Here is a 27,073-nt window from a genome sequence, read left to right as displayed (position 1 = left end):
TTATCTAACAACTGCCTGTTCACCCCTTTTTTGTTCATTAACTAATCTCCAAATTCCTGACTAAATCCCTTTTGTAAGCCAGAATGTGAGCTAAAAACTGGGATTTTAAAAAATTTTCATTTGAAATCCAATTAGTTAACATATATGGTTGTATTAGATTCATGTGTACAATATAACATATAGCACTCAGTGCTCATCATGACAAGTGCTCTAATTAACCCCCATCACTTATTTAATCCATCACTCCTTTCAGATCCCCTCAAGTAACCATCAGTTTGTTCTCCGTAATGAAATGTCTGTTTCTTGCTTTGTTTCTCTTTCTATGTCTTATTATTTCCCCTTTGCTTGTTTGTTTTGTTTCTTTTATTCCATATATGAGTAAAGGTATTTGTCTTTCTCTGACTGACTTATTTCACTTTTAGCATTATACTGTCTAGTTCCAACCATGTTATTGCAAATGGCAAGATTTCAGTCTTTTTTATGGCAGAATAATATTCCATTGTATATACATACCACTTATTCTTTATTTATTCATCAATTGATGGATACTTGGGCGCTTTCCATATCTTAGCTTTATAAATAATGCTGCTATAAACATAGGGGTGCTAGCATCCCTTTGAATAAGTTTTCTTATATTCATTGGGTAAATACACACCAACAGGATTGTTGGATCACAAAGGACTTCTATTTTTAAATTTTATGGAAATTCCATACTGTTTTCAAATATGGCTGTATCAGTTTGCATCACCACCAACAGTTCACAATTGTTACTTTTTCTTTTTTTTTTTTAAGATTTTATTCATTTGACAGAGAGAGATCACAAGTAGAGAGAGAGAGAGGAGGGAGCAGGCTCCATGCCTGGCAGAGAGCGCGATGTGGGACTTGATCCCAGGACCCTGAGATCATGACCTGAGCTGAAGGCAGAGGCTTAACCCACTGAGCCACCCAGGCAGCCCCCACAAGTGTTACTTTTTCACATCCTCTCCAACACCTTTTGTTTCTTGTAGTGTTGATTTTAGCCATTCTGACAGGTGTGAGGTGGTATCTCTTTCTAGTTTTGCTTTGCAATTTCCTGATGATACATGATGATGGACATCTTTTCATGTATCTACTGAACATTTGAATGTGTTCTTTGGGGAAACACTTGTTCATGTCTTCTATCCATGTTTTTATTGGATTATTTGTTTTTGGATGTTGACTAAAAACTGGATATTAAGTAACACACAAGACAGGTTTCCTTGAGCTTAAATTTTATTTGCATGAGTATCATTAACAGGAAAAAATATGCATATATGTATGTACAAGTGTGTTTATGTATACATCTATCTATCTATCCTCTATCCCATGTCTTCTAATTGTGGTAAATCCTGTGAGGTGGGGAATGGGATAGTCTGAAGAAATATGCTTCTGGATATGCTGGGTAAGCAAATTTAATTGCACTCAGATGCATTGGATATAAGTGAATCACTCAAATGAGTTATTTAATATTATATAGAAACAAATTAAAAGTTTATGTAGTTGAAAATAATAGGTAGTTAAAATAATTTTTTTGTTCGTTGTTTTTGTGTCTTTTTTTGTTTATATATACTATGGTGTGAATGTTTATGTCTCCCAAAATCATATTATGAAATCTAACTCTGTAAGTGCTAGTATTAAAACATAGGGGCCTTTGGGAGGTGATTAGGTCATAAGTGGGATTACAGTCCTTTTAAAGGAGACCCCAGTGAGTTCTCTTGATTCATTCATCATGTACGTTTACAGTGAGAAGATAGCCATCTATGAGGAAGTGGGCTCTCCCTGGATCTGCCCATTCCTTAATCTTGAACTTCTCCGTTCTAGAACTGTGAGAAATAAATTCCTGTTCTTTATAAGCTATTAAGTCTATATCATGTCCGTTATAGCAGCCTGCATGCAGAAGGACACTATGACCTAAAATGAGAGCAATAAATATAAAGTTTCAGTAAAGTCAGTTGGTACAATGTTTTTTTTTTTTTTTAATTAGAGAAGACATGCTGCTTCATGTTAAACCTTGATATTGTATATGTTTCTTGAAGGGCCACTTCTTACTCCTTTGTGTGTTTTCCACAAAGTCCAGGATGATGCCTTACATAAAGGTAATATTTTATAAATACTGTTGGAAATATATACTTCTCTAAAATCTTATTTTGCCTACAGATTACTTGGATCCACTTTGCCTTGTGTAGAATATTTGAAATATATTAAGAACAGAATGTCTCTCTAAATAACATTTAGAATCATCATTAGTTTATGACTCCTGACTGATTTGTTTATGCAGTGATACTTACTGCAAGAACACTGAAGTTTGTAATATAATTTTGAATTAATCACCAAGCTAGTTTATTTTAACTTATGAAAAAATAATTTCTCATGTTGGTTTAATTCTGCTCTTATGTTATGGTCATGACATTTTCATTAAAATAAAGTAGAAAATAGAAGTAAATAATAAATGAAAAATAAAAATTAAAAAATAAAAAAATAAAAGCAAATCTCTTGTGAAATGTTAAACTTTTCTTACTTATTTTGTTTTGCTTTTCTTCTACCATGCTGGCAAAGCTGTATATTGCAGATAGGTACAATTTTCTAGGTGCTAGGTTTGTTACTTTTGCTAAAATTTTCAAAATATAAGGAGTTGAATAGTCATGGATTGTTTATTAAACTCCTTATCTACACATATAAAAATAAAACAATGATGGTGACCTGGGTATTTCTAAAATTGTATTCTGTTTTTCCATACTATGGTTTACAATGTAATTAATAAAGATTCTGCATATATTAACATCATCCCATTCTATCTCATCTGTATGTCCATACAGAGCATGTATGATTTCTATTCATTGCTATGTTGTGGTGAAGAGATTGTCTGAAGTAGCCTATATTTATGCAGGTAGATCTTAAGCTACGGTGCTCTTGTTTATTTGCTTGTTCGTGATCAGTATGTTTGAAAGATGGTAACTATTGCATCAGGTGTGACGATTAAAAAATATTATTGGTGCCTGATACACTGTGATAAAATAGGTAAGTCAATTCATAATTTGTTAATTAAATTAGAAAAGAAATTCCTTTGGATTTGTTCTTTATTAAGAGTTTTTTTTTTTTAACGAATGCCTTGGGATGTTTTTTGTGTAATATATATCACATGCCTCAACCTTTAAATTTGAATTTAGAAAAGAGTTATCAGAATGAGCCTAGAAAATATTGTTATGGGGGCGCCTGGGTGGCTCAGTGGGTTAAGCCGCTGCCTTCGGCTCAGGTCATAATCTCAGAGTCCTGGGATTGAGTCCCACATTGGGCTCTCTGCTCAGCAGGGTGCCTGCTTCTTCCTCTCTCTCTGCCTGCCTCTCTGCCTACTTGTGATCTCTCTCTGTCAAATAAATAAATAAAATCTTAAAAAAAAAGAAAACATTGTTTTGAAATATTTTTGTTCTGTTGTATTATGTTAACTTAGGAAATAATGGTAGTTATTTTTATTAGCATTTCCTACTTTCCACATGCCCTTACAGATGAGATATCATGTTTTTCCTACTCTTTTTATCGTGGTTGTTATATTCTTCATGATCAATAACAATCAATGAAAATTCATAACATTAATTTTCTTTGGGAAAGTGATATTTTAGCAGGAATCCATGACCAAAAATTTTAGCTGTTGTTCTTCCAGGAGATGAGACTATCAATGTTCCCGAAATTTCAAGAAATAGAACTTATTAATTGTGTTGGTTGATGTTTATTGTCTCTGAACTTAGAGGTGCATAATTCAATTTAAAATTTATTTTGGGGGCGCCTGGGTGGCTCAGTGGGTTAAAGCCTCTGCCTTTGGCTCAGGTCATGATCCCAGGGTCTTGGGATCGAGCCCCGCATCGGGCTCTCTGCCTAGCAGGGAGCCTGCTTCCTCTTCCCTCTCTCTCTGCCTGCCTCTCTGCCTACTTGTGATCTCTATCTGTCAAATAAAATAAATAAAATCTTAAAAAAAACGGAGTGGACCTTATGGGGGTGCTTATCTGAAATTGAGGGACATTATAAAAAAATAAAAAATAAAATTTATTTTGAATTGAAAACAAGATCTTACTGAAGTTTAGGCATCCCACTTTATATCAGGCCTCCAGTACATTCTAATTTATTTATAGAAAATATCATAAACATGAATGACACTTTTCCTATTGCATTTATATGAAACTGCAATGACTCAAAGATGTCAGATTTGAAAAGCACTACCTTTCTATAATTTCTGTTTCTTAGGAGGAATGGATATACCATTTTAGCTCAATTATCCAACAGTATTCAAAACCACCATGAATTTTAAAACATAGTTATTACACCCTAAAAATCAAGTATGAAAATGTATAAACAACCAAATCTCTATCTGTAAATGAAATACTCCCACACAGACGGGTTTTAAAACTTTCTAACTTAAGGAATTTGATAGCACAGACTCAGGGTAGTAGTTTCAGTGCCTACAGTATACTTTCAGGGAGAGAGTAATGTAAGCTCTGAGTCACTTTCTGCCTAGAGATGACCTAATAGTGGTTCTGGCATTGTTTGTTTGTTTTTGAAAATACGTTCCTGGGCGTCATTCAGAAAATGCAGAGTTTGGCATCTATATAAATTAAGGATGATCTTTTTGAACTTTTGTCTTTCATTACATCAAATTAACATAATTGTACAGAAATTCCACTAAATTAAGCATTGTTAGGAAATGTGTAAATTGGAGCTACTCAAATTAGTTGCTCTTTGAACTATGTGCTGTTGGTTCAGGATTAGATAAGGAGTTTGAAGGCAAACCTAAATCATTGCTTCCTTTTTTGAGAGATTCTCAGCATATTTTCTTAAAATTAGCTGAAATAAACAATGTGTTTAGTCGCAAAGTGATTTGCATTTTTGCACAAACTCCCTATCTCCTTGAGAATTATAACAGATATTTCATGAAACATCATTGATCTTTACTTTGTTACACTGCTGTAAAGTACATTTAGAGTTGCCAGTTAAAGGTGTTAGTGTTGAGATGAAATGCCATGCATTTTTCTTCACTTCCATGCAAATGAACACAGTAAATTATTAAGACACAATGAAGAAAAAAAAATTGACAATGAGTTCCAGATTTTAAAAATCACTTGCCATTCAATCCAAATTGTGAGTTTGATCAGTTACCGAACACTTTATAATGCACCCCCGGTAATTTTACAGAGATTACTTTTTTCTTACCAATTCTTGATTATTCTGTCTTGCAATTCAGAGAAAGCTAACTAATTTAAAATAAACTTCCGTTAATTTTGATTGTTATAAACTTAAAATTGATTAATTTCCATATACAGAGTTTAAAATGTTCACAATTTACATTAAATATATATTCTGTGTATACCTTGGAAAAATTATACTGAAAATTGAAATTAAACTGATGTTGTATATAGCTGCAAGAAGCCGCCTGTCCCATTTCATCTTACTATATAAGTTGTGTCAGGTAATTTATAAAATCCCTGCTGCATAACAAATCTATTTTTTGTTGGAATGGGTAGTAATGTTTCTTCTTATTTCGAAATAAGAGTTGGTCTATGAGTGCCTCTGCAACTGTATTTTTCCTAAGTGGCTTCATGGTCCTGAACTGAGAAAGCTCAGAGCATTAAACATCAAAGTAATATATTTTGACACAATTAGACATCAAGGAAATGCAATTAAAATGACACTGAGAGGGCGCCTGGGTGGCTCAGTGGGTTAAGCCGCTGCCTTCGGCTCAGGTCATGATCTCAGGGTCCTGGGATCGAGTCCCGCATCGGGCTCTCTGCTCAGCAGGGAGCCTGCTTCCCCCTCTCTCTCTCTGCCTGCCTCTCCATCTACTTGTGATTTCTCTCTGTCAAATAAACAAATAAAATCTTTAAAAAAAAAAATGACACTGAGATATCACTACACACTTACCAGAATGGCTAAAATAAAATATAATGACAAGCCCAAAAGAAAAAAATATACCATTTGATGATACACAATGGCAAGTTGTACCATAACTTAACCATCTCAGACTAGTGTAGTGTTAAATTTGTTTTTCTAAGCCATGTTTTGGGTCACTTACCACTTTTCAAGGATATAAAGTGCTATCATTTTACTTAAAACTGTGAAATTTGGTCAGATTTAAATTTCAATTTATGTTAAAACATTCTGTAAACTGTGTTAGACTTTGACATTTGTTCCCTCAGTTCAGTGAATAACACTATATCATATTCTGAAAAATATGCTAATTTTTATTTTGAAAAATATCCCTTTTTCCTCTTATGGTAATTATTAATATGAATTAATAGTAGAATTTGATATGGTCCAATATGACCATAAATACTTTATAGTATATTATCAAATTTAATAATAAATATAATGTACTTCTTTGGACAATTTTTAAAGACCAGTCTACTCTTAAAACAAAAAAAATGGAGATGCACTTCTTTAGTTCACACAAATTTCATTTTATTATATATAACCTCAGATAAATTTCAACAAATCATAATTTATTAAAATCATGTCTACTTAAAAATCTCATAGAAGAGTTAAACCATCAAAAATAAAAATAAACACACACAACACACACACATCACCCATGTATTGGCAAATCACAATTGCTGTAACAATACATTAGGCATTCCACAGTTAAGGGCTATCAAAATTTCCATCAGTGACAAAAAGATTTGTATCCAAATGGACTGATTTTCCAGAATCCAAGAAAAAGTCTCCTAGGATTTATTTAAAGGTAAATATTTGAACAAATACTTCTTAAATTTAGGAAATTCAGAACATACGATTAAAGAATATTTGCAGTGCAGACTATATTCAATCCTTCCTTCAAAATGTGCCTTTGAGTACATAATTCTGTTTTCTCGATCTAAATTGAGCTGTCTTCCAAGGAAGTTTTCCAAAATGTGTGTCTCTGTGTGATAAATGTTCTAAGACCTAACATGCTTCATTGTATTTTTACTGTGCTCTCAAATTTAATCAATAATTTGGATTGATGTATAATACCTAGTTTCAAATATCTTTTCCATCTATAAAAACTCCCAGCTGTCTCTTTATATGCTATTACTATTGAGAATTGTGCTGTCAGTATTATTCTTGTACATTTTAGGTGATCTGTTCTTCTCTTGGGCATCATTTATGCTCTTCTCTGTTTTTGATATTCTTAAAACTCACCATAATGTATACGAGTGGTTTTTAGTGTGTGTAGTTTTTGTTTTGTTTTGTTTTGTTTCTGATATCTCGTGTTTGGCATCATTTTAAGTCTGGTATCTTTTATCTTTCTTTAATTCTCCAAAATTTATCTCAGTACTTATTTAAATATTTTCTTTATTTTTTTTTCTCTTCTGCTGTATTTGGGCAGAAGTCATTAATTTGTTTGTTTGTTTTTCCCAACTCATTTATTCATTTTACAGCTATATTCATCTTAGTCTCCATTTATTGTATTCTTTATTTCAACAATTTTCACTTAATTTATATTCACAGTATAGTATCTTTCTTTTCCTTGTATAAGTATATCATTATTTTATCATATACTTTTAAGCTATTTTTAAAAATATTTTATTTATTTATTTGACAGTGAGAGATCACAAGTAGGCAGAGAGGTGGGCAGAGAGAGAGGAAGAGAAGCAGGCTACCTGCTGAGCAGAAAGCCCGATGTGGGGCTTGATCCCAGGACCCTGAGATCATGACCTGAACGGAAGGCAGCGGCTTAACCCACTGAGCCACCCAGGCGCTCCTTTTAAGCTATTTTTTAAAAGTACAGTCATTCTTTTTTTTTTTAAGATTTTATTTATTTATTTATTTGACAGAGAGAGATCACAAGTAGACAGAGGTTAGGCAGAGAGAAAGAGAGGGAAGCAGACTCCCTGCTGAGCAGAGAGCCTGATGCAGGACTTGATCCCAGGACCCTGAGATTATGACCTGAGCTGAAGGCAGTGGCTTAATCCACTGTGCCACCTAGGCGCCCCTAAGCTATTTTTTTAATTCCTGTTCCCATAACACTTGGATTGGCATATAAAGTTAACCACATCATATTTTTTAGGTAAGTAATTGTACTTTTTATGTGCATAGTTATTTTGGTCCATGAGTTCAGCTCTTCTTAGGATCATCAAATCTCTGTAAAGTCTGGGTATGCTAGGATTTCCTAAGCAACAATAAAATACATTGAAACCTGGTAGCTTAATTATAATAATGTTTTCTTTCTCAATCATTCACAATAGTATTCCATTCTGAGTAGCTTCCTTCTATTTTGCAGCTATAGTGTTTGGAAAAACTTGAATTATGATATTACTGTGATAATGTGAATTAGTCAGGGTTTTTCAGAGAATCGGGAAGAGAAAAAAAGGAAGATATTCTCCAGGGCCAACTCTAGAAGTGACTATTAAAACATCTGTCCAAATTCAATTGAACAAAACTCAGAAATGCCATCTCCAGTGAAATACAAAAAAGATTATATATAGTTCTGGGCACACACATCTCATTTGACCCAATGATGTATATCAATGAAAGACTGAAGGCCAATCACCACTCCATGGGAGAATTTAAAAATAAATTTACTAATGAGGCCAAGAATTCAGAATCACCAATACTTCAGAACTAATAATAACTGCCTTCACTTGATGTTATTCTATAAGATAAATCCTACGGTCAAGTTTCAATTTTAAATTCTTAAATCCTTATGAAGAAGCATCATTTGGAGGGAGCAGTTTTCATAATTTATCATCCATCAGCCTTTTTTAAAAGATTTTATTTATTTATTGGACACAGAGAGAGAGAAAGAGAGCGAGAGAGAGAGATCACAAGTAAGCAGAGAGGCAGGCAAGCAGGGAGGGAAGCAGGCTTCCTTTTGAGCAGTGCCCGATGTGGGGCTGGATCCCAGGACCCAGAGACCATGACTTGAGATGAAGGCAGAGGCTTAACCCACCACCCACGTGATGAGAGAGCCACTCAGGTGCCCCTCATCCATCAGTCTTAATTGATTGGAGGAAAATGTGTGGAGGAATAATGCCTTAGGGAGCTAATCTCTCTAAAGAATTTTCAAGTCTTTACCCCTTCAAGGTTTTGTACAGTTCTGATAGCCTCTAAACATCCAGCGGATTTCTACAGTGACAGGCCTGTTAAAACCTGTCTTCAAACCAGGAATAGAGCTTGAAACATACCAGTCAAGGGCAACTTTGAGTATTTTAAGGCGTTTATCATCATTTCTTTGTTTTTGGTTAATATCTGAAATAGTTCCATATTACACTTGGATAATTTCTCCAGAGCTGACTTTGAAGGAGGCATTCAGTTCCAGCTAGTTCCATATTTTGGCAAGAACTATACTTCTATATTAAAAAAAAAAAACATATTTTAGGGCGCCTGGGTGGCTCAGTGGGTTAAAATCTCTGCCTTCGGCTCAGGTCATGATTCCAGGTTCCTGGGATTGAGTCCCACAGTGGGCTCTCTTCTCAGCTGGGAGCATGCTTCCATTCCTCTCTCTCTGGCTGCCTCTCTGCCTTCCTATGATCTCTGTCAAGTAAATAAATAAAATTTTTAAAAAAACATATTTTATACCAGTTATTCATGTTTATTAACTAAGATATCACAATACAAATAATACAAACAGTTGCTCTTTATTAATACCTTCAACCAAGATAAAAAAATATGTCATATTTTCTCCAAAAATTTTATATCATCTGATAGGTCAGATATATATATAAAATTACATTTAAAGTTTTAAAAATATCAGCAAATATTTTCATTTAAATGCCAATTTGAAAAGAAATCTACTTTTCCAAACACGACTTTTTATCCTATTTATTTAGAATTTTGTCAACAACTGATAAAATGTTTAGCGAGACTATAAATTTTAGATCGAAAAAAATGATTAATAGATGTAGGTTCAAATTATTATGTTCCATTAAAAATGATTTAGTCTTTGATGAACATCTGTTTGGTAATATGTTGTATCCAGATATAGTCAATTAAAGACATATATAAAATTATAGGGAAATGACATCTTCCGTTCCATTATGAGTAGAGCTTTTAAAATGCTATTTGGCACAACCTGTCATCTTGTCATTATGTAGCATTATGTAGCAATTAAAAAATGTATACTCTTCACTTAGAAGTCTTTTGGAAATCTAAAATATGACTTCCTATGGTTTGTGTCTCCATATTGCTTTATTGCCAGTTAAAACAAATCCACATGCTTTGATTCAAAGGTAATAAATTCCTCTTATTTGGAAAAAGGATGTTTATTTTTGTTCTCTCACCCTTAGCAGGTGGTTTCATTTTATCACACTTCAGAGTTATAATTTCATGCTTATTAAAAACATTTATTTTGATCTACATAGATGAATGAAACTTTTATTTTATTAAATTATTTGCCAAAAAATCTGTGAGTTTTTAAAATGTATTTCATTTGAAGGGTTATTTTAGAGCATTCAAAGAGGATCTAAGAGTGTGGTATTATGCAGTTTTTAAGTACGTATGAAATGGTTAATTATAGGATTGTTTCTTTAGGCTTATGTATATTGTCCATTATATGCTATAAAATATTTTGAAAGTAAATTTAAAGTATGTTTTATGTAGTTTATTTTTTGGAAAAAAATATTGAAATGACTTATGAAATTCAGTATACTCTCAACATTAATTTATTTTGAAATTTACCAGTTGTCTACTGAACTATTATATGGCAGATATTACTTCAGACTACACTGGTAAATGAAATAATTGGCTTTGTAGAACTTTTATTTTAATGGGTGAGACAATTCAAAGCTATAAACCTTAATAAAAATGGCATAGTGCATTCAAAAAGGAAGAGTACAATGGGGAAAAAGAAAAATTCGATCAGGGTGAGAAAAATCAAGGTTGCTAGGCAGGGGATGGCGAGTTAAATCTTTTAATAGAAAGATCAGGGTACTTACAATGAAGCTGACAATTGAACAAATGTATGGAAAGGTGATGAATTTGCGCAGAACTATCAGCAATAAGGTCACTCCAGACAAAGGAATTGGCTATCTTGAAGGCCATAAGGTTGGATCATGCCTGGCATATCTGAGGAATAGCAAGGAGGCCACTGTGAGTGACTGAAGAGTAGCAGGGAAAGAGGTCACAGAGGTTAAATGAGTGGCTAGATCATGTAAAAGCTTAGAAGTCATTGTAAAACTCTGGCTTTTATATTTGGAAACTTACTGTGTGATAGAATTTCTGCTAATAACTGAGAGTTCAATTGTCCATAAACTTTCAAGGATTCTTATTCTAGTAAGACAGAATAAAGAGAAAGAGTTCATATTTTCACATGGTGTAACAAATGCTCGGAGATACAAGTGTAGGAAGCTATGGGAGCACAGAAGAAGGCACTAAAATCACACCATATATTTGATGACTGTGACTATATATAAATTTGTATTTTCTAGATTTTTTGTAGTCATGGAATCACACAGTATATACTATTCATTGCCTGGATTTTCTTTTCTCAGCATCATTACTTTGAGATTCTCCAATTGTCTTTGCTCTATTGATGGACATTGATGAACATTTCCACTGTTTTCAATTCTTAAAAATAAAGCTGATATGAAATTCACATACAAGTCCTTGTATGAACATAGGGTTTGTTTTTCTTGGTTAAATGCCTAGAATAAAATGGCTATTTGTGTAACTGCAACATATTTTTCATTTAAAAATTTTTGAAACTATTTTCCAAAGTGGTTGTATCATGATATATGCCAACAACAGTTTAGATTTTTTGTTGCTTCTCAATCTAGCTCAGACCAAGTACAATTAGCCTTTATAATTTTAGCCATTCTAATAGATATGTAAGCATGTCTCATTATGATTTTAATTTTTATTTCTTTAATGTTTAAATGTTGAGAAATTGGCCATGTGCTTATAAGCCATCCATATACTTTTGGTGACATGTCTCTTCCATTATTTCCTTCACATGTAAAATTGGATACTCTGTTTGGTTATTAGTAAGGTTTTTTATTTTTATTCATTTTTAAATAATCAGAGTAGATGTCCATTATCAGATATTTAATTTGCAAATCCCTTCTCCATCTTTATGGTTTCTCAATGGAGCTTTGATAGCTGTGTCTTTCAAGAAATATGCTACTTCTTTCCTGGTACACGGAGGTATGACTAGAACATTATCAATGTTGACCTTTGCAAAGAAAATCATGGCTTAAGATATATGTAGTCTGCAGTTGTTGGGAGTGTTCACCATCCTTGCCTCTAACTCATCTCTCACTGCCCACACATTCAGGTATAGGGGAATATTGATTGACAAAATATTAATTGCCAAATAACACTAGTTAGAGAATAAGAAAAATGCAGGCACCTGATTATATAATATTCCTTAAATAAAATATGTTTTTATAAGTGCTATTGGAAGTAAATTCCTCAATACTTTAATCACACAGAATGATGGAATCCTAGATTTTTTTTCCTTGTATTTACTAAGAAAATGATCATGCCTCAAGTATATTAAAATGGAATAGGAAAAATTAAAAATTGCTTTAAGTCGATTTGTGTGTGTTGTGCGTATGTGAGAGAGAAAGTGAGAGAGAAAGAGAAAGAGAGAAAAAGAGAAAGGGAAAGACAGAGAGGTGGCTGCAGTGAATTGATGAGTTGCAGGATAGATTTTAAAGTTTTGTCTTTTGCTTTCTACATTTCCTTTTCCTTAGGTTCAAGAGAACAATCAGTAATATCTCAGATGCCTGCTGGTAACATCAGCAGAAAGAGTTAGAGGTTCCTAGAAAATTAAAGAAGAGATATAGTTTTCCTGACATAAGAAAAGTCATTTTTTGTCCCCAGCTATTTTCAATGATCTATACCCCACCTGTGTACTTGCCCAAGCACACTTCTTCCAAAACTTCCTGGGAGGTTCTTACAAAGAAATGCAAAAACCTCACTCCTAAGGATTTTGAGGGAACAAGGCAATGGGAAAACTAACAGTCACCACCAGACCAGGAAATAGCCTAAGCTATTGAGACAATAAATCAGTGGTAAAACTCCTAGTGCTATTTCAAAAGCAATCAAGGCCTTTCATTCCTTGTCCCAGAAAATGAGCCCAAGACCCCATCTAGTTTCTATCTGCTCTTGAAGCCTGCAGAGTTCCTTTCCCTTGTCCAACAGTTACCTCTGCTTTATTCTAACATTGACGTTTCTGCCCTCGGTGGAATACAAGCTTCATTCAGGTGAACATGCAATACATATTGCACAAATACATATGTGGATGTGCATGTATCTACAACCTTATGACCAACCATACATGGGATAATAAAACTCTCCCTTCTGAGTATTCATTTTAAATACTAAATAAAAATCTCTCTCCTGTTCAAACAGTCAAGGCTTTGGAACTTATTCCCTGTGAACTCCTTGTATGTTGTAAACAAAGATTCCTTTGTTTGACAACTCCACCTGTTTCTGTGATTCACCAAAGACTGACCTCAGTTAGTTCCATTACTGTAATGTAATATCAAGCATATCTAGTTAGTTGATCATTTTGTTCAAGTCTTACATATCTTACCAATATGATGACCATTTGTCTATGTAATCTTAAAATAAGGGTGTTGAAATTATTTTCCATTTGTCGTCCAAGGTAGAAGTTATGATTTTTGTTCTTAGTTTTTCCCTATATATCCCCAAATCTGTTGTTACGTATTAAAATTCAAGAATTATTATACTCCCGGGGCGCCTGGGTGGCTCAGTGGGTTAGGCCGCTGCCTTAGGCTCAGGTCATGATCTCAGGGTCCTGGGATCGAGTCCTGCATCGGGCTCTCTGCTCAGCAGGGAGCCTGCTTCATCCTCTCTCTCTCTCTCTGCCTGCCTCTCTGCCTACTTGTGATCTCTCTCTGTCAAATAAATAAATAAAATCTTAAAAAAAAAAAAGAATTATTATACTCCCTGATGAATTCATCCTTTTACTCTTCTGTAATTTTGACTTGATCTTTATGTCTAATAATGAAATTTGCTTTAAAATCACTTTTCATTATCTTGATATAACCACCAAAGTTATAGTGTGATTAGAGTTAATATAGCATATTTTTTCTTTTACTTTTTAAAGCACTTCTATATTGAATCCTGACAAAGAAACAAAACAGATTTTTAACTCTGGAAGCATCTTTCTAAATTATCTTTTTTTTTTTTTTTAATGAAGCAGTAGCAATTTTTGTTAAGGGACCTAAACTGAAAGTAGGTTTAGAAATTTATTTATTTTTTTATTTATTTAGTAAAAGATTTTATTTTATTTATTGACAGCAAGAGAGAGAGAGAGAGAGAGAAGAAGCACACAAACAGGGGGAATCATGTGCAAAGGGAGAGGAAGAAGCAAGCTCCTTGGGGTGCAAGTAGTCCCATGCAGGGCTGGATCCCTGTACACTGGAATCATGACCTCAGCCAAAGGCAAACATCTGCTTAAACAACTAAGTCATCCAGGCACCCCTAGAAAATTAAAAAAAAAAAAGACCTTTTAAAAACATTTTGTTTCTTTCTTGTTTTTTTTTTAATATTTTATTTATTTGACAGACAGAGAGACAGGAAGAGGAACTATAAGCAGGGCAGAGGGAAAAGGAGAAGCAGGTTTCCCACTGAGCAGAGAGCCTGATGTTGGGCTCCATCCCAGGACCCTGGGATTATGACCTGAAAAGAAGGGACACTTCTTGGAGGAAGCCACCCAGACACCTCTTTTCTTTGTTTTTAATATATGGCAACTGATGCTTCCCAGCCACGAGGAGCATATTACCCATTGATTAAATCTTTGATAACAACCTATTTAAAAAGGTGTGTAAATATATACTTACTCAGATTTATACACTTTGTGTTTTCTTCATAGTTTGGGGCTGGACCCCATGGTCACAACACTGCTTCCAGTCTTTGCCTTCCCATCTTTTGATACCAGGTATTTGGTCAGCAAAGCAAATTAGTATCAAAATTAATAAGCCCTTGGCACCATATCTCTGGAGCAGGGCTTGCTCTTAGCCAAGGCCCAGAGCAGTTGACCTCCCCTCGCTAGTGCTATAGCCCCAAGGACTAGGTCCCTGCCACCAGAACTCAGTCTTACATGTTATGCTAAGCAGACAAAACCAAACCAGGAAAGCTCCAACAGCTTTCACTGGCCTGCCTCATCTCCAACTCTCTCGACGTCTAGGCAGTACCAGATGACAGGGAGGGGTCTTGGTCCAACATATGGGAGGGAAGGAAGTAGCCACGAGCAAGTACCTGCCTCTCTGTTCCTTTCTTTCATGAGCAGGTTGTAAGGAGGAGGAAGAGGAAGGGGAAGAGAGGTGAACTTCAAGGGGTGAAGGCCTCAGGTAGGCAGCTGGCTCCTGCCAGTAGGAAAGGGACAAAGGAGAAGGCAGTGAGTCTTGCAGGGAGGGTGAGGGGTAAGGGTTACAGCTTATGACGGAATCTGGACAGGAGTAATAGGGATACTAGTCATTTGAGTCCACCATTGGCAAGCTGGGCTGGGTGTCAGGGCAGATAGGCCTCCCTGGGCAACGGCACATGAGAGAAGGTGGAATTCTTCTCTGAGGAGCAGGTGAAGCTTTGGGTGTTGGGAAAGCATAGACAGTATTGTTCCAGGGCCAAGGACAGGTCCGGGTACTCCTGGTTGGAGGTCAAGGCCACAGTATGATCCAGGTCTTCTACCAGCAGCTTGAAGGTACCACATGCCAGCCACCCCTCATTATTGTGTATAACTCTCTGGTGCACTTATTGGCTTATCCATCAAATGACTCCTTCAGCAGCTTAAAAACCACCTCCACAGGCACTCCAGGATATGGGAGGCTTCCAGAGTGAAAATTTTGCACAGGATCACCCCCAAAAGACCAGAAGTCACTCTGGTGGATGTAGATCTGGTCAAACATGGCCTTAGGGACCATCCACTTCACAGGCAGTCCACTGTTGGTTCTCATTTTATAGTAACTGATGTGGTGATATCTCTGGCAAGGCTGAAGTCTGAGATCTTCATCATGTTGTCCTTTGTCACCAGCACTTCCCTGGTGGCCAGGTCTTGGTGTATGCACTTCTTGGAGGCAAGGTACTCCATGCCTCAGGCTACCTGGTAGGCACAGGATACCGGGTGCTTGGAGGAGAGTTGCTCTGCTGCATTGTGGCTGATATTGTAACAGTACTCCAGGTCAGGAGGCCTCTGGGCCTGCAGGTACTCCTGTATGTTGTCTTTGGAGGCATATTCCATGATAGTGTACGAAGGACCATCCTGTGTGCAGGACCCAGCAGGTTGATGGTGTCCTTGTGCTGTCCAATCATCTTCATCATCTCCATTTCTGAGATTAGGTTTGACAGGTCTTTCTCTTCTGCATCTGACTTCAACATCTTCACAGACACTTTAGTCAAATGGTTGGATTTGTCTTTGTCCAGCCCAATGGCCTCCTCCAACACCACTTGCCCAAAGTAGGCCTCTCTTAGGGGTCTGCCTAAACTGCCTACAACCAGCCTGCCTCAAGGCAGTTATGAACTCTAGATTATCCTCAAAAACATTAAACCACAAGCTAAAAATTCTCTTCACTAGGTCTCTGTCGCAGGTCTAATTTTCTTATCTTTCATCATTTATCTTTTTCCTAATTCTTATTTTCAGTATAGTTTATTTGGCTTCCAGGTGTTTCCCCGGGTTTCTGTATGCTGTTTCATAGGGAAGAATTATCCTGTCATAAAATTATTTCTTGAGCATTCATTACATCTCTCAGTTAAAATGGGTTCTTTTATGGTATTGATTCATTTGAGTTTTCTCAAAATGGGAAGAATTTTCAAAATGGTGTTTTCCTCAAGGTTCAGAGTATGTCTTAGCCTCATCTTTACTCTTTTTGAAATTCACTTTTCAAATTCTTGTCCCTCTTTTTATCTTTTTAAATTAAAATGTTTTATTTTTACTATTTTTTTATTTGAGTGTAGTTGATAGTCAGTGTTACATTGGTTTCAGGTTTTCAATATCTCCATACATTATTCTATGATCACTACAAATATAGCCGCCATCTGTCACCATATAACACTATTATAATATCATTGACTATATTCTCTACACTGTCCCATATCTCTTTTTAAAATCTCTGATTGTTATGTTTTCTGTTATTCCAGTTTTCGACCATCATTTTACTTGGTTACTTTAATAAAATATGCCTGATAACAAACTCTATGCTGAAAACCATAGCATTTGATTTATAGTAGTCTTCTTCTTCTTCTTCTTCTTCTTCTTCTTCTTCTTCTTCTTCTTCTTCTTCTTCTTCTTCTTCTTCTTCTTCTTCATTAACATATAATGTATTATTGGCCCCAGGGGTACAGGTCTGTGAATCACCAGGTTTACACACTTCACAGCACTCACCACAGCACATACCCTCCCCAATGTTCATAACCCCACCACCCTCTCCCTAACCTCCCCCCCCCCCGGCAACTCTCAGTTTGTTTTGTGAGATTAAGAGTCTCTTATGGTTTGTCTCCCTCCCGATCCCATCTTGTTTCATTTACTCTTTTCCTGTTCCCCAAACCCCCCACATTGCACCTCCATTTCCTCATATCAGGGAGATCATATGATAGTGCCTTTCTCTGGTTGACTTATTTTGCTAAGCATAATACCCTCCAGTTCCATCCATGTCAACGCAAATGGCAAGATTTCATTTCTTTTGATGGCTGAGTAGTATTCCATTGTGTATATATATATATATATATATATATATATCATTCATTTGTTGATGGACATCTATGTTCTTTCCATAGTTTGCCTATTGTGGATATTACTGCTATAAACATTTGGTGCACATGCCCCTTTGGATCATATAGCAGTCTTCTTTACCTCTATCAGAACCCCAGGAAGCTTTATTTATTTATTTACTCACATAAACAGATGATCCAACACAACGTTTTTTGATGTTCCAATGTATTATAATGTCTTACCGCTTAACACTATGCTTACTGCTCTCTTTCACTGTCTGACTAAATCCTCATCATCACTATGCCATTTAATGAGAAAGAACATTTGAACTCAGAGTTCTCTCCATATCAGGGAATGAAGACTCCACCCTTCTGTTTGTGCAGGTAAAATAAATGTTGATGTCTGTCCTGCACATACCCCATCCTGTTCACCAGAATATTCACCATCAAAATATATACACAATGAAAACCATACCTCACCACTTCTATTACCACCCAGCATGCTAAAAACACCATCATATGTTCCTGAATTATTGACTTGATTGATAACCCCACTTCCACACATACTGCACTCCTTTCTCCCTGCAAATTTATTTTGGTACAGCAATTTAACCTAAAAATCAAGTCAAATGATTTTATTCTGCTGTTGAGGGTCTTTTGGTATCTTCCCCTTTCATATTAAATAAAAACTGAAGGCGTTTCAATGTACTAGAAGGTCATACATCAATACGTTCTTCCTCTCTCCACCACTATGAACTCCTCATTGGCCTCCTTGCTTTTCCTCAAAAGTAACAGACAAGCTGTTCACACAAAGTCTATATACTTACTTGCTCTGCCTAGAGCAATCTTTTCCTTTAATATTTGTATAACACTCTCCTTCACTTCCTGGGTCTTTGTGCAAATAACATCTCATAAATGAGATATAACCACCCAACACAAAATAAAATTAACTTTCATCCCAGCATTCTCCAATGGCTTTTACCTTTCTTGTATTTCTTTGTATCACTTATCACCATCAACCATCAATCGTTATTCTATTACTGGTTTATTTTCTTATTTGAGACAGAGAGAGAGAGAATTGGGAGGGTGCGCAGAGGAAGAAGAAAACACCCCACTGCCTAGAAAGCCTGCTGGGGAGTTACATCCCAGGACCCTGAGATCATGACCCAAGCCAAAGGCAGTCACTCAATGGACTGAGCCACCAAGGTGCCCCTCTATTATTGGTTTATTTCACTATTATATTTCAAAAGAATGTAAGCTCTTTGTGGTCAGGTATTTTATATGTTTTATTAATTGAAGTATTCTCAGAAAGGTAGCTGGCAGATTGTAAGGGCTCACTAAACTGTATTTTGTTGTTATTATTGGGCTCCTTTATGGGCTTTACCTCTTACGCTAGAAGTCTATCCTTCAGATGTAAGCGATAAGAATAGAGCCGTGCTGCCTGTTCAAATGTGTAAAAAGCCTGTATTAAGTGGATATTTTAAAAGCTAAATGAATGGCTTAATATTTGTATATAGGGGGAAAGGGAACATATTTTCCACAGTTTAGAAGTGGAGTTCTTTTATAGAGTTCTTGTACAAGCCTACACTATGGAACAATAATGGGCAGTTGTACATTACAATTATACAAACACTTTGGTAATTTATATCCTTTTTTTGTTATTCTTGACTGGATCATTTAATTCCTTAGGAGCATTATAGCATTTCAACTTTTCATGTTCAATAAACTTATTGGGATTGCTACCTTTTTTATTCAAATGGAGAAATAGTCATGATTTAATCTAAATAAAGTGTTATTGATTGTGTTGTTTTCTAGGAATGAGTCGCACATGCTAGTTTAAAAGTTTTGTTAAAGTCCCAAGTCTGTCACTGATAAAAGCCTTTTGTAGATTAGTAACTTGATCAAAACGGAAAAGTTATGTAACACCAATTGTTATACTACCTTTGTTTCCATCTTGCATTGTAATAACACCCATCTTAACTCTATTTAAGACAAATCATTGCCAGATGGATTTCTGGCATTGATTGCAGGATATGAAATCTAGTATAACTAAAAGTTTTTGGTTTTAGTAGCATATAAATCAATTTAGAATAATATATGTATTTGAATATAAGATAAAGTTTTAAATTATTTGGCAATAGTAAACTAAACTTTTTTTTTGTAAATTTTTATTTTCTAAAATTTCATTGAGCTCTCTTGCAATAAGAAACAAGTTACAAAAAATTAAGGTTTATTTACCCCAATTCAAAATTATTAGGAATATAATCATAGAGGTTGAAGTATTTAAAATATTGAACCCAAAATGTTTTATTAGGTAAATTCATGAATGCTGAGCATTCACTGTTAAAATATACTAATACTATTGATAGACTGGTAGAAGCCTAAAATCAAATATTTATTAAATATTTATATCCATATCTTTTCATAGCTTGGTAATTCATTTCTCTAGCATTAAATAATATTCCATTGTTTGCATGTACTACACTTTCTTTGACCTTTCACTTATGGAAGGATATCTTGGTTGCTTCCAAGCTTTTGTCAGTTATGAATAAAACTACTATAGACATCTTTGTGGGTATAGATTTCATCTTCTTTGGATAAATACCAAGAGCTGCTACTGCTGAATCATCTGGCAAGAATATGTTTAGTTTTGTAAGAAACTGCCAAGTTGTTTTCCATTCTTTATTCTCAATACACATGGAAGAACATTCCTGTTGCTCCACATCCTCACCAACATTTCATGTTCTGTTGTCAGTGCTCTGGATTCTGGGTATGTACTGGTGTCTCTTTTTTGTTTTAATTTGCATTTTCCTGATGACCTTTGATGTGAAGCATCTTTTTATATGCTTATTTGCCATCTGTAATATTTTCTTTTGTGAGGTATCTGCTAAGGTCTTTGGCTCATTTTTAATCAGGTTTTTCCCCCATTGTTGAGTTTTAAGGGGTCTTTGTGTATTTTTGATTAACAGTCCTTTGCCAGATGTGTATTTTGCAAATTTTTTTTCATAGTCTGTGCTTTGCCTTTTCATTCTCTTGGCATTGTGTTTCACAGAGTAGACATTTTTAAATTCAGTGCTTGTGTTTTTTAGCTAAAGTTATTGCGAAAACCAAGGTCATTTAAATTTTCTTCTATATTACCTTCTACATGTTTCATGTTTAGGTTTATAATCCAATCTGAGTTCATTTTTGTGAAGAGTGTAGGATATCTGCCTGGATTTATTTTATTTTATATTTTTAGATTTAGCTTCACCATTGCTACAGAACCATTTGTTTAAAAGATTGTATTTTGCTCTCTTGTATTGCTTTTGCTTTTCTATTATATATGAAATATAATTGATAATATATATTCTGTTGCTTTAATCTAGTCTCTCTGTGGTATTACAATATCATGCTTACAATTATCGTTATGGTAAACTTTTTTTTAAGATTTTATTTATTTATTTGACAGAGAGAGAGATCACAAATGGGCAGAGAGACAGCCAGAGAGAGAGATGAGGAGAAGCAGGCTCCCTGCTGAGCAGAGAACCCAATGCGGGACTCGATCCCAGGCCCCTGGGATCATGACCTGAGCCGGAAGGCAGAGGCTTAACCCACTGAGCCACCCAGGCGCCCAATCGTTATGGTAAACTTTGAAGTCAGTCCTCAGTCTTTGTTCTCCTTCAACACTATGTTTACTATTGTGAGTCTTTGCCTCTCCATATAAACTTTAAAATAAGTTTGTTAATATTAAAAAAAAAGAACTTGCTGGTATGCATTAATTGTATAGATAAACTTGGAAACCAGTGACCTCTTGAGCTTAGCAGGAGATAGACCATGGACATCAGTTGTCACAGTGGTGCCTCTGGCAGAACCTATTGCAAATCCCTAGGCAAAATGAGACCTCAAGGATCTGAGAGAATGTCTAAGAAGTACTTGATACATCCCTTGGGTATGGTTTATTGAAGTGTCCACCTGTCTGAAAGCTGGGGAATCTAGATAAGGGAGGGAAAATTAGTTATGATAAAACATATCAACAAACATCAATAAATTTTGTAAAACTAATTGTCATGGCTCATATACAATATGACCAACAGAGGGACCATCAGAAGGAAAGCATCAGTTATGTTTATTGTGAAATTTTTTATTCAAAATAAAGCAATGTGAGGGGAAGACACAATGAGAAAATTACCAGTTTTTAAATGGTAAACATCTTACAAAATGGAATAGGTTTTATATTCTAAGTAGTATATTGAAAAGTAAAACATTGGGGCGCCTGGGTTGCGCAGTGGGTTGGGCTGCTGCCTTCAGCTCGGGTCATGATCTCAGGGTCCTTGGATTGAGCCCCGCATCTGGCTCTCTGCTCCACAGGGAGCCTGCTTCCCCCCCCCTCTCTCTCTGCCTGCCTCTCTGCCTACTTGTGATCTCTGTCTCTCAAATAAATATATAAAATCTTTAAAAAAAAAGAAAAGAGAAGTAAAACATTAAAAAATAAAATTTCAATGAAAAAAATTATTTAATTTTAAAAAAAGGTTAAAAATAGCAGAACCATTTTTCTTATAACTGGAAAATACACTGTATATACATCTATCAAAATTACTTGTCATGGGGGAGCCTGGGTGGCTCAGTAGGTAAAAGCATCTGCCTTCGGCTCAGGTCATGATCCTAGGATCCTTGGATCGAGGCCCACATCGGGCTCTCAGCTCAGCAGGGAGCCTGCTTCCTCCTCTCTCTCTCTGCCTGACTCTGCCTAATTGTGATCTCTGTCAAATAAATAAATAAAAACTTTTATAATAAATATTTGAAAAAATAACTTGTCATGTGTGAAATCAGGAGCATATGGAAAAAAATAATATCTGAGGACAATACTTCTGCCATGTTTTGTGCCTTGCTAATATTTTTAAACAGTCAGGCAACTTTCAGCCTTATTGAAATACCTGCTAAGATACCTGCAGTGCCTTTTGGAGCCCTATGACTATAAAAATTAATTGCAAATATTCAAAATGTTTACTATGGTGTCACTATTTAGGGCCACCACCAAGTATGTTTCAGAAGTAAGCATAACTGTTACTCTTCCATAAGGCAAAAGGGCATATTTTCAGGAGTTCCATCTGCTGTACCAGGAGGTGAATCAAGTAATGATTTTTGTCTATAAAATAATTCACTTTTCAATCTAACATTCCTCATTCCACATTATAATAATAAAAACTAGGAGGAGACTAAAACAAACAAACAACTACAACTACAACAACCAGCTTTTCCCACAGTGGAAAAGTAAATATAACCTTAGGAGTAGCCTGAAATTTATTTTTAAATATTTTTAAGATAAACGTTTTTGTTAGAAAACCATATATTTTATATTACTAAGAAATAACAGGCAACGTTTTATGAACTTCTAAAAAGTCTAGTTACTTGTATTTATCTATTAAGTCATCTCTTTATGAAGTAGAACATGATCACACCTCTTGTATCTACCCAAGTTTGTATGCTTTGGTTGTTTTATGTTTGCTATTTCCTTGCTTAATTTTTACAATATTTGATACATAATAGTATCTTTAAGTCCATCTATGGTTTCACAGAATTTGTTTGAACTTCATAAAAATGTACCATACTTTTTGCACTGTCCTTGTTTTACTTCTCTATTAGCTTTCCAAGTTTTATTCACTTTAGAGTGTGTAGCTATCATTTATTTTTACTCCTCCATAATGCTATGTTTACAAATTTGTATTTATCTGTACTTTTAAAAATATCTTAATTATATACCATTTCTCATCTCACGTAACACTCATGTTACTTCTACACTTATCAGATATTATGTAACGGAAAACCACAACTCAGCAACAATAGAACACCGTTTTTCAAAATTAAATGGCTTACCAGAATTCTTCAATTCTATCCTTTATTTGTATTAGATGACCCTTTATTCTGGTATTTGGCATTGTTCATATGGAGGAAAGCTTATAAGTTGATATTCCATAAATAAAAGGATTTATTATGATTGATTAATTATTTTCATTTAGAATGCATAGAATATGGTTGATTTAATATTTCTTTCTTACTCTCTGCCTGGAACATAGTGCTATCTATACAATAGCTACTAAAATATTAAGTTAATTACCTAGACTTTAAACTGCATATTAATAGGAATAGCATACAGAACTCTTCTCAGATTGGGACACCTAGGTGGCTCAGTCAGTTAAACGCCTGAGCCTTTAGCTCGGGTCATGATCTTAGGGTCCTGGGACTCAGTTCTGCAACAGATTTCCTGCTTAGCCGGGAGTTTGCTTCTCCCTCATCCTGCTGCTCCCCCTGCTTGTGCTCTCTCTCACTCTCTCTCTTACAAATAAATAAAATTAAAAAAATAAATTCTTCTCAGATAGCTAATATAGAATATCGTCTTTGTATTCATCAAAGGGAAAGTGCCATATAATAATGAAATCCAGACTACTTCAAATTCACTTTTTAACCAGTAAGAAAGTACTGGAAACAAGCCAAAAATGTCTTCAATGAATTAAAGAAATAGATTGATTTTCAATATCTTAATGTTTCTAATGTTAAATTGCAAGATTTTTATACTAGATATCAGTGTAAATATTCATTATACAAGGATATTCTAAAAATAAACCCGAGAAAACTACTTGATATATATGATGACAAAAACGAGTTTGACCAATGTCAGTTTGGGTAAAATTTACAACACCTACCACCTGAAACTCTTGTTCTATATGGTGCCATCTTGTGATGCTGGGCAGCGGCAGTGAGCCACAGCTCCCAGTCAGCTAGAAGATTACAGGGGTGAACACCTGATATTCTTACAAGCATTCTATATATAGAATATATATATAGAATATATATATTCTTCTTTTTTTAATGTAATATTTAATAAATTGCATGTGATATTTGATACTTTGTTATAAAATAGGCTTTGCTTAAGATGATTTTGCCCAAATGCAGGCAAATGTAAGTGTTCTGAGTATGTTTAAATAAGCTTAAGGTAAGCTATGATATTTGATTGTTTAGGGGTATTAAATGCATTTTCAATTTTTTATGTGTTTCTCTGTACATAGCCCCCTTGTAAGCTGAGGAACATCTCTATATGTATATGTCGCCTTGGTATGGCTTACATATTATTGGCATGAAACATCTAGAACAGTACGTGTGCCATAGAATTGTCTACAACATCAAACAAGTTTCTTGAAAACTTGTGCCAAAGGGGTTATGTCTTTAAGGATTCTTATTTCAGAAGGGTTCTCTCAAATGTAAGATTTTTCAGAAGTTAAGTGAAAATCTGACCAAACTAAACATTTTTCCATTTTCCCTAGTGAGCAAAGATAGCTAAAATCTATCTGCCATTTTCAACACTGTACTCAACGATTGTAATTCTAATTTAAGAACAGATTATTTATATCAAAACCACATGTTGGCCTAATCTTATACAATATTCATAAGTCACACTCAGACCCTTGGACACTTTTATTTGTTGAGTCTATATGGTACTACGGACATTCATCTTTTTTGACCTCATAGCTTCATGTATGTCTATACTTTTGAAAATACATGCATCATAGTTCCATTGTAAAATGTCTGGGTTATAAAATGTGCTATGCTATCAAAATGGTAATAAGAACATACAAATGACCTGATGTAATGAACTGGACCAGATTGCCAGATATCACATTTCATACCAGAAAGATTCAGTGGTAAGTTTTAAAATGGCCAGCTATACATTGACTGAATTATAACTCATTTAACTTCTTTCTTTGTGTACAGTATTATACATTAGTCAGTATTATAGTAAATAAGTACTTTGGACAGATGTAAATATGCTGTAATAAAAAATGTTTTTCTTCTTTCTTTTAGTCCTTTTTACTTGTGAGACTAGCCACAAATACCATGCCTCCCCCAAAATAATTTGCAATCAAAATTTATCTCTAAATGAATTTATTGCACAGAAAATATATATATATATATACACTTACAGTAGACATGTTCAAAAATAGTTACACAACAGCAGGGCCCTAAATGTAAGCAGTATAGTTGTTTTGTTTTGTTTTGTTTTTTTCTTTTATAAAAAAGAGGTTATGTGAAATATTGGGATTTTATTTCCAGGCCTAGTATTTCAAGACAGTTAACTACACTTACGGTGTCAACAGCCTCTTGTTGGCAGTACGATTTTATTGGCTCCATGGAATAACAGCAAGAATTTACTATTGCTTCTTTCTTTTATGACACACACAGAAAAAAAAAATTGACACATTTGCTCAAGACCAACCAGAATCATTTTAACCTATCAAAATTGATGGGAGGCCTTCACTGCCAAAGTCACTGCTGCGTTTTCACAATTCATTGCAGACAATCTGCTACTCCCATTATGATAAAGGAGAGAAGAGTCATAATCAGGGAAGAAAGCTAGATTAATACTTGTAATTATCATTGAATATTTAGCCTGCTATAGGATTATTATTATTAGTGTCATTTGATAATTTTCTCTCATTTTATTAAACACAACTGTGAGTAATTACGCTACCTAATATTTCTCTGTATTGGCTGACTAGCTAGCAAACATTCATGAAAATATCCATTAGCCACACATATAAAATGGTGCATTATGATGCTGTTGAATCAGAACATACCACTACCTGATCCTGTAGCTCTTTGAGGATTTGCAAATCAATTAATTCTATCTTTGTTGGATTCTTCCCATACAATTAGAAAATTTATAATCGAGTCCATGAACATTATTAGTTTTGCCATTTTAAACCAGCAATCACACTTTGATTTTTACAACAAAAGCAGAAATATAAACACACACATTTGGATCAGTTTTCTGTTAGTCTGTCTGGACTTCAAAATCCTATTCCTCAAGATGATGCACACCAAAGTTCTGGATTAAACAAGAAATTAGATGGCACCTGAACACTTGGTTTAATATTCTCAAAAGGACTATGCAACTTCTTTCTTACATTAAGACATTGTTTTACAAAGATCCACACTTTTATAATGTTAGTATTTTTAATAATCAATAAAGTCAATTAATCATGATTAAAAATCAAACATAAAAATTTCTACTTTTTGCTTTTGCCCCCTCCATTTAGAACTTATTTATAGCCTGATAATTCAAAGGTCCCTATGTTTATGAAAATCTGGACAGAAATAGCTCTAAGATCCCATTCAGAACTTGATATTAATCTAAGTCTTTTGGCTCCATTTATCCTGAGAGCAAAGAGTAGGACAAAGGATTTGAGTACTGTTAGTTTATCTGGGAGATTATCCAAGGTAGAAAAGAATGGGAAAGTGATACAGTGAAGAAGCAACTTTGTCAAAGAGGTACATTGTTGATATAATTGTTGTGGATAGAAAATGAAGGCTTGCTTTTACTGAAAGGTCCTGAGAAACTTCTTTAAGTTGTCCTCATGAAGACCTGAAAACTGACAATTTTACCTAT

This window comes from Mustela nivalis (genome assembly GCF_964662115.1).
Source record: "Mustela nivalis genome assembly, contig: HAP1_SCAFFOLD_44, whole genome shotgun sequence".
In the NCBI taxonomy this organism is placed as follows: domain Eukaryota; kingdom Metazoa; phylum Chordata; class Mammalia; order Carnivora; family Mustelidae; genus Mustela; species Mustela nivalis.
The sequence above is the reverse complement of the archived record's forward strand: the minus strand, read 5'-3'. Positions refer to the sequence as shown.